Source organism: Protopterus annectens, chromosome 2.part2, assembly GCF_019279795.1.
Source record: "Protopterus annectens isolate FY-2018-M chromosome 2.part2, PAN1.0, whole genome shotgun sequence".
Classification (NCBI taxonomy): Eukaryota; Metazoa; Chordata; order Ceratodontiformes; family Protopteridae; genus Protopterus; species Protopterus annectens.
The window spans coordinates 610,276,041-610,284,102 of record NC_056730.1 but is presented as its reverse complement, the minus strand read 5'-3'; positions in this window follow the sequence as shown (position 1 = coordinate 610,284,102).

The following is an 8,062-nucleotide window of genomic DNA, read 5'->3' as shown; positions in this document are numbered from 1 at the left end:
CAATCTTCAAAAATAAGAGGTTAGGTACAAACCCATATTTCACCCAGTGGATCACCAACTAGCTCACAGGCAGGACCCAGGAAGTTAAAATTGGGGATTTCAGCTCTACAAAGAGGCCACTCACAAGTGGAGACCCTCAGGGATCCATCCTTGTATCGCTACTTTTTGGCATTTACATCTAAGTCAAGGCCAATGTCAGTGGTCTCTGGCTGACTAAATTTGCAGATGATTGCAAATTAGTAGCTGGCATTGAATCTCACACTGACACAAGTGTTCTCCAGGAGGGGTTGACACAGACAAACAACTGGTGTCAGAGCCGTGGACTAAAACTAAATACCAAAAAATGCATAATAGTATTCATTGGGAAGTCATCCGTCCCTGGAAACTATCATACTGACAACACATCCCTTAGAGTTGACCTAGTAGTTAGAGACTTAGGGACACACATAGATGGTAATCTAGTCTTTGACCATCACATGTCCACAGTGGTGAGGAAATCATTCCATAGTGAGCAATTTATAAACAAAGTTATGGCATCTAAGTCCAAGGAAGTCATTGTTCCACTATGTTTGGCATTCATCAGATCTATCACTGAGTACAATGCCCCCTTTGGTATAAACATAACCAGGCATTTCCAACAAATGGAACATCCACAGAGGTTCCTCACCAAAAGAATACAGGGCATAACTAAAATATCCTATGCAGACCACCTCAAGGCCCTATCACTGTATTCCATCTCCTACAGGCTTTTGAGGGGACATCTGTGCCTGGCATAGCACCAGATTTACCCATTCTAAAGACTTAAACATTGCCTGTGATATAAATAGCACCTGCTGGAGAGACAGGTATCTATCCCAGAGACTACCCCATCTATGGAACAGGCTCCCCATCCATGTGAAGCAGAGTTCCTCCCTAACCCAATTTGAGTGCAACTTGGACAATTGGATGGGAAACCGGAAATTCATTCCTGGATTGGCACCTTTGTCTCTGATGGACATAGGTAACCTGTAAATAGTTTATTTTCCAGGCCCACCTGTGCACTTATCAAGGGTATCAGAACTTGTCAGAGATTTGGGATGCATGGCTAGGCTTAAAAAACCCTTGTGGTTGTTAGCCTAGTAAACAGCTATGAACCTATGAACCTATAAATTTAAATAATTATATCAAATTAGACATAATGTGAAAACATTGGTTAAGAATATATGCAACTTATATGACATTATTTTAGTATTTAGATAAATGTTAGCCACTTTACAGAAAAAGGGGGGTTAGTATAATATAAATAGAAGCTGCAATATGAACTGAGAGAAAAAACAGGGTTATAGCATATTTAAAAAGATAGTCGGGACATAAGTTGATTGAAGTAAGGAAGTGATTGAAGAAGTGGGAGTAAGAAGAAGGTGTAAGGTATGAACAGGTACTAGTTAATATTTAGGGATATAGTTTATCCTGGGATTCAGCAAAAGAACAGAGAGAGACAGATACAATATTAAACAAAATTCTAAAGCAGCACAAGTAACAAGGAAGCCCACTGGAGAATTCAGACCTATCAAAATCTTGCAGTCTGATTGGATACATCACTGAAGTTTACTATCCATATTCAGAAGGTGGGGTAGGATGATGTAGCAGCTGGATGTCATGCCTGCTAGAAACATGGTAATCGACTTACCTTACAAACTAAGTATTTTGTGGAAAAAGTAATATTACCTTATGACCTTGAATATGACCTCCCAATACATCTGGCTGGTTAATAGCTTTTTTCTTCTAGCAAATCAAATTGCTCATTAATGTCCTCTTTTGATTATGACATAGTTTCTTTAGCTGTTTAGCACATAAGGACCAACTGATAATCTTCCCCACTTTCTAATTAGCTATTAATACTGAGGTGTGGTGAAAAGATTCTACCATGGAAAGTAGGGCCAGCTTCTTACTACAATGAACTTCCTAACAATTGTGATATTTGCATAATCCTGACCATTCCTGAATATGTATTTAGTAAACTCACTAAGCAGTGGAATAAGCTAGAGTGCACTGCAGACATTCCCCATATCTCAAATTTATCATTGTCTTCATCAGCTTTCCTACTGTCTGTAATCACGGGTCAGTTTCCAGTTATAGACTTATGTTATGAACAACTGCATCTATTCATTCTCATTAGATATTAGTTTACTTTCATGATCTGTCAGTACAACACATATAATAATTCTGAATCAGTTCCACTGTTTTTTTCTAAACATGCACAAGTGTCTACCTCATTTATATGGCTTGGTTCTATTGGTAGGTTCCTCCCTTTCAGAGGACAGCCGGCAGAGTGTTAATATGCAGCCATGAAACCTTGATTAGGAGCCCATGTATTCATTTAGGAATTAATGATTTAGAAAATGCCATTTTTTTATTTCCCTTCACTGTTAGATCATTTCAGAATTCTTACTACTCTGCAGTAGTTAGCCTGACCCATGTTAGTGTTCATTTCTGTGTTTTTTTAATATAATACTTTTTTTGAAGTTCAACATGCATCCATACAAATCAAACATATTCTTCTCACATTGTTATAAAGACTAAATAAAACAATTCCAAAGATGACATATTATCAAAACAGAACAGAAAAACAGAAGAATACATTTCTAGTCTTTTGTTTTTAAATGTTCACGGGTCCATGTAATCACCTTGTGAAAAATGGTTAAAAACAAAGTATTTGGGTTTTCAGGCAACTCTTCCCATACCTTATAGCAAAAACTCACAGTAGCAGCAATCATCAGGGATTTGAACCCAACACCAAGATGTAAAAGACTTTTAACATTTCTGAGGTGGAATTGCTAGTAATCAAAAGTGAGCATTCCAGGAAGGTGGCAAAGGAATCCTGAGACCCCATTCAATAGAACAATTACATCTTATCCCATGAGGTCTAAGTTTTTCCCATTCACAGATCATATGTTAAAATCGACAGCTGCAGACTGACACATCCAGCATTAACCATCACCTTTCCCAAAGTTCTGCTGAAAAAAGTGGGGGATATTGCTGTAAATGCAAGTTGCTGTAAATGCAAACACTTGCATTTGCAAGTGGATATGTAAATCTCACCATAGGGGGGACCTTCTCTGCGCATGTAATTGAGAGGTAAAAAAAAAAAGATTGCTAACCTCGTACTCACAGCAGAGTGCTTATATATATAGAGATGAAACCTTGATTAGGATTCTTTGTGTTCACATAGGTATTAATGATTCAAAAAATGTCATTTTTTTATTTCTCTTCACTGTCAGATCATTAATGAACTCTCACTATTCTGCAGTAGATAGAAGGACCCATGCGCTTTCTACCTAAACCACAAAAGGCTGGTAAGCTTCTGGGCTCACGCATATTGCCCTCCTACCAGTGCCTTGGCATAGGCTTGTAAATTGTGAAAACCCAATCCCACTGCTTTCACTGAAGCAAAAAAAATATTCTTATTTATCCTAGACCTTTCTGACAGATAAATGTCATTAGCATTATCTGTCAAGTCTTAATATAATGTGACAAAACTAAGTGGGGTAAATGTCAGAGAAGAAACAGGATCTTTGCTAGAAGTGATGCATTAACCACCTGAATCCTAACCGAAGAAGTTAAATTTAGTTTAGACTGCTCACAATTCTTCTCTTGCAAAAAACAGGTCAAAGGGAGGGTGTCAATTTTAATAACTTGAGCTGCATCTAATCCATCAAAATGCTCAAATATAACACCTGTGTGGTCAGTTGGCAAGGTTAATGCTCTCATCCCCTTAAATGCTCTAATATTCTTCACATAAGAGGAAAGAACTGTGATTTTGAGGAATTCATTCTCAGACCTGATACAAAATGCTCCCGAAGACTCTGCTGGGGATTAGATAACCAAAGCATGCAGTCATATGCAAACCATGCTGATAATATTGAGACAGATTCTCCAATTGTGATGGCATTTACTGTGTGTCTTCCTTTTAGACATTCACCAAAAGCTGCTATGGCCGTGTCGACAGTATAGGGGAAAGACTGCACCCCTATATCATACACAACTATGATTTTCTTGGGGAAGAAGATAATCCATTTGTACATATACGAGCAGATGCCCCAACATATAGGAGTTGACATTGTCAAATAAAGTTGGATGAACATCTTATTGTCTCCAACAGAGCCCAAATAAACTTTCATTGTATACTATCAAAAGCCTTTAGGAAATTAACTAACAACACTCTGGAGATGGTTGTGGTTCTTTCTCTGCCCTTAATACATCCACAATGATTCTTGGGAATTTTCTTTGGTATAATAGACTCTAATCTCTTAGTCGAGATCTTAGCATAGATTATAACCTGTAACTGTGGTGATGAGACAGGTCGGCAATTCCCTTTGTAGAACCTTTCTTTGCCTGCATTAGGTAGAATAATCACTTTCACAGTATTGAAGTCTTCCATAAACCTCCTCATTCTCTCTGCATAATAATAATATTGCATAAGTGGATCAGCTAAAATCTCTCTGCACAGCTTGTAAAAATAACAGCCTAGATTACCCAACCAAGGAGCTTTTGCTGCTGTCAAATCCATAGTTAGTCCTTCAGCCTCTGATACAGAAGTATCTTCTTTCAGTCCTTCATATTTTCTGGGTATAACTTCATAGTAAGGAACTCATCTAAAAATGTATTACATTTTTCCAAAGAAGATTTTGTGTAATAAATGCGTATCCTCCTATAATCCCTAGTAAAGGCATAATTAATCTCCTGTTGAGTTGTAACCACTTCCCCATTTTCCTCACATATTTCCACTATAGCTAAGTCCCTAATGCATGTCTGACAATGTCTAGCCAAAACCTTAAGAGAGGCTAACCCCTTCACCCAGAACAATGATCTATTATCTTTCCCATTTATCCTGATTTTTTTAAGTTCTGTTGCGTTATATCTAGATTCTAATGCTAAAATGTGGGCTTGTATTTATCTCTTTTGACAATTTATATTTTTACAGTAGCCACCTAGAAGCTTAATTTTGTCTTCCCATTTTTCTTTGGATATGATCTCCATACAACCATGTGCCCTATGATGCTTCCTGAAGAATTCCTGCTATGCCAACTAGAAAAAGACACACTTTGCCTTATGCTGTGCTCTCTCATACCCCCTGATCAAAAATTATCTGTAAAAGCTTACTTTTATCTGAAGATTTTAATATATAAAGGATATAGTTTCTATTGGGAAGTTGCCCTTCCCCATTGTTCTGTCTCTAAATCTATGAAATTTTAATTATGATCTAAATCGATTGTAGATTGGCTGTCTTAACTGTGCATTACTGACCTGGGGTGAAAATCTTCTAGAGATCATATAAATTCTACTGTTCAAATTCTGACCTAGGCCATAATAAGAAAAAGCCAATGAACCAGGATGCAGTACCTGCCAAACTGTCTACCAAAGGCATATTACCCATGTGAAGTGTCCAAGATTTCTGTGGGTATCTGTTTATCTGTCTTCAGATCCTATCCAATCAAGAGTCCAAGATAGTATGAAAGTCTCCTCCCACAGTATTCTTATGTCCTTGGCTATGGTACCTTTGTAACCACTCTGCCATTGAGGACCATGCCATCTCAGAATCCTTATTATGCCCATAGCAACATCCAAACACTTTTCCTCCTTAGTTGGTCTCCATAGCAATAATGGCCCATCGACCTTCCCTATTCAGCGTGGATGCCATTCTCCTCCATCCTGATGAAGAGTGGATTAACAAAGTTGCCTCCTCCCTCCCATCGCCAGTTCAGCAACGCTAAACCTCTCTCTTCCTCCATTTTTTCAACTAGTACAATGGAAATTTCAAACTAGTTTCCTGTAAAAAAAAGCTATTCTTATTCCCTCACTTTTCAACCAGTAAATTACTGTTTTAGCTTTCTCCAGTGTATTAATTCCCTTTATATTGAAAGTTGCTGCCCTCACAGAACTGAACTGTTGTTGCTCAGTTTGTCTTGCCACCATATTTATTATGTTGCCCCAAGCTTCACAAGCCACCATTATATAAAAACTGACCAATGTCTAGCCTAACCAAACTATTAGACAAGTTCCAAATAACTACGTAGGGATCTCCTTTTTATATCAAAACAAATTTCAGTCTCACTCCTCTGCTTTTCACTTACCAGATTATGTGGTGTGAACACTGAACTCTGAAGTAAATCTGATTAGGTAGCTTGACTCAGTAAAATCTTTGCATAATACCCAACTGGAAAATCTCTTTTCACTTATCTTACCAGCAAAGTGTAGCAGATATCTAGCAATATTTCTCCTCCTGTACTCTCTATGATTACCAACATACACAATCTGCCCATCATATACAATAATCAACAGTGTACAAGCATTTCCAATATCGCTACACATGCTAAAAAAAGTCCAACACCAGACATAATATCACTTTATAACATGTTTCAACAATTACTGCATTAACATTTATTACCTGGATGACTACTGTCTTTTAGTCTGGGCAGTTAATAATACAGCAAAAGAAAAAATACATAATTATAATTAATCATGGTATTTCAAACAAACACAATTTGGTTTTATTATTATCACTATGAGGTGAAAGCAACTTGCGAGTCCAATAACTTTTAAACATTCTACTAAATAACATCCAATTGCATTGCAGAATAACTATGATTTTTGATTACAATATGGAAATATGTCTGGCAAACGAAGTAATATAGCAAGTGAAAGAAAACCCCTGATATTACAGTTAATTAACCCCTTAGTTCATCAGTGGCCAGGACTCTTCAATCTCTCTTATGTCCCCTGTCATTAAGCCAGTTTCTCTTGAGTCCAGAAATGCCCCCCCCCCCCCCACCATGGCAGCTACAGGGTCACCAAAGGAACAATTGTTGTGTTTCTCGGCATCAAACAACTTCTGCCTCTCTCCTTCTTGATTCACAGACTTTATTGAATGCAATGGGTTTAATTTACCTTTTTTTTCCTGTGGCAGTTTAGAGAGGGTACTGAAAGATGGTCTTTCCTGATTTTTTTCCAACTCTCCACCCCCAGATATGTTAACCACTTCAGCGTATGATTTCTTCTGATTTGTTTCCCAGTCTCACAAAAAAATGCCCACATCTGGGAGAACCTGAAAAGAAATTAGCTTTGTACCTTTCACCAACAGCAAAGTTGCAGTTTACCTTCATGAGACCCCAAACCCCAGCCCTCTCCATCTAAGATAGATGGCCATTGCTTTTCTTTTTGCAAACAAGGCTGCACCATAATCAGGCACAATGTGCACCTGATGCTCAGCCAGTTTTAGATGAGCAGCCTGATTTCTGGCAGCTTTCAGAGTCATTTCTCTGTCTTTATAGTCTTGACACTTAAAAATGAAATGTCTAGGCAACCTAGAATCTGGTGATTATGTACTGTTCTGTGCACCCATTCAATTATTGAGGGGGGGCTTCAACCACAAATAAGTTGCATGGTTTCCTCTTGATAAAACTTAAGGTATCTATTCCTTCCACGTGATCTGGTAACCCCATAACTCAAGAACTGTTCCTTCTAGCACAATTCACCATACCACTGAGTTTGGCTTCTAACTGCAATACATTAGCCTTAATCTCTGCAATTTCTCTGGAATTCATAGCCAAATTATTCATTTGCTTCTTTAACTCCTTTTGATGACCCATAATGCAGTCATTTATCCGTAGCAGCTTCTTGTAATGTCTTGCCATTTCTTTTTAATAGCAGATACTGTACATTGCATCAAAGCCATCATGGTTTCCAAAGATTGTTTGATCAAAGCCATGTCTGCTAAGATGTCTAAAAAGGAGACTGCCATAGCTAAGTCCTAATCCCAGCTTCCACAGGGCTGCACTCTCAGCATGGTCAGTACAGGACTGAGATGAAAAAGTGCTCAAGGAAACCACCACTTTGTTTTAAAATGGCCAAAATGCATATCAGCATTTATACACCCACTGAGAGCTTTGTTTTCCACTCAGGGATTAAGTTTATCTTAAAAAAATACATTAGAATCGAAAGCACTGGGTAGAGCTTGCAGCTACTGTTGTTACACCATGTGTCTTGCCAGGCACGTTCACGCATGTCTAAGTTTTGCTAAGAT